The sequence below is a fragment of the Arachis hypogaea genome, chromosome 20, assembly GCF_003086295.3.
Source record: "Arachis hypogaea cultivar Tifrunner chromosome 20, arahy.Tifrunner.gnm2.J5K5, whole genome shotgun sequence".
Classification (NCBI taxonomy): domain Eukaryota; kingdom Viridiplantae; phylum Streptophyta; class Magnoliopsida; order Fabales; family Fabaceae; genus Arachis; species Arachis hypogaea.
Genome location: NC_092055.1, coordinates 87,469,685 through 87,471,362, shown reverse-complemented (window position 1 = coordinate 87,471,362; position 1,678 = coordinate 87,469,685). Strand labels below are relative to the sequence as shown.

The 1,678-nt window shown below is 42.7% G+C and overlaps 1 non-coding gene across 1 annotated transcript; it reads left to right on the top strand.

Annotated features, from left to right (window-relative positions):
• The first annotated feature begins 1,364 nt into the window (after positions 1 to 1,364).
• Positions 1,365 to 1,468, top strand: LOC112787558 (small nucleolar RNA R71). Its single transcript, XR_003194964.1, has one exon. It is a non-coding gene; the product is annotated as a small nucleolar RNA R71 (small nucleolar RNA).
• The last annotated feature ends 210 nt before the right edge of the window (positions 1,469 to 1,678 follow it).

Sequence of the window (1,678 nt, the reverse complement as noted above, 5' to 3'; positions counted from 1 at the left end):
ATGAGGGAATTTGAACGACCGGTCTGCCAGTTGTAGATCCATTTTTATTGGTTTAGCCTCCTCAATTTTCATCTTTCTCATCATAGCTACTGTCATCAAATTGATGCTGGCCCCCAAGTCACAAAGAGCCTTTTCTACTATGATTTCTCCTATAATGCATGGGATCTGAAAACTCCCAGGATCCTTCAGTTTCTGAGGTAGTTTATGCCTGAATGATAGCACTGCACTCTTCAGTTAGTATCACAGTCTCATTGTTCTTCCAGCTTCTCTTCTTAGTCATTACCTCCTTCAAAAATTTGGCATAAAGTGGCATTTGTTCTATGGCTTCAGCAAATGGTATGTTGATTTGTAGCTTCTTGAAGATTTCCAAAAATTTCAAGAACTGGTTGTCATCTTCCTTTTTCTTCAATAGCTGGGGGTATGGAGCTCTTGAGACGTTCAGTTGGGGTACCTTTTTTTCTTTCTGCAAACTTGGCGTGGGGGGTTGCATTCCATCTTGCTCTTCTTTCTTTTCATTTGAGCCTTCTTCTTGTGGTTTTTGGGGATGTTCCTTCAGTTCCTTCCCACTCCTAAGTGTGATAGCTTGAAACTCCTCCCTTTTGCTTGAATGGGCATCATAGCAAAAATTGTGGTTAGGAAGCTGCTTAAACAGATAGCTGATTTGTGTCTCCAGTTTTGTGATGGCAGCATTTTGATTCGGCATGTTTGACTGCACTTCCTCTCTGAATGCTTTACTATCTTGAATGTCTCTGCATATTCCTTCAATTAAGGCATCAATCTTAGAGAGCTTGTCATCAATTGATGAGTGATTCGGAGCAAACGTGCTGTTTTGGTTTTGATAAGTATGTGGAGAAGTGTTGTTGTGGGGATGTTGAGATGTCCTCTGGGTGAATTGCTTTTGATCTTGCTCACTTCCCCACCCAAAGTTTGGGTGGTTTCTCCATCCAGGGTTGTAAGTCTTGGAGTATGGATCATAGTTTTTCCTTGGTAAATTCCCAATGTAGTTGGCTTGCTCCTGACTCCCCTCTGCTTCTTCATTCACTCCTTCTTGGATTGTTGATGAAGATGAGATTGCTGCTACTTGGTTCCTCTCCATCTTCTTGGTGAGGTCAGCCAGCTGCTGGGTAATGAGCTTGTTTTGGGCCAACAGAGCATCTACATTGTTTAGCTCCATCACTCCTCTTGTGTTCCCTCTTTCGGAAGCATAGAAGTAGTCATTTTCTGCTACTGTTTCAACAACATCTATGGCTTCCTCAATGGTCTTCTTCTTGTTCAAGGATCCTCCAGATGAATGGTCTACTGCCTTCTTTGACTCATAAGAGAGCCCTTCATAGAAAATGTGCAGCTGGACCCATTCGTTGAACATGTCAGGTGGACACCTCCTTGTTAAGTCTTTGAACCTCTCCCATGCTTCATACAGAGTCTCACCATCTTGTTGCCTGAAGGTTTGAATCTCAGCTCTCAGCCTATTGATTCATTGAGGAGGGTAGAATCTTGCTAAGAATTTGTTCATCACATCCTCCCAAGTTGTCAAGCTCTCCCTTGAGAAGGATTCCAGCCACTTGGCTGCCTTGTCTCTGAGTGAGAAGGGAAATAAGAGTAGTCTATAGGCGTCAGGATGAACACCATTAGATTTCACTGTGTCACATATTCTCAGGAAGGTGGTCAAATGTTGATT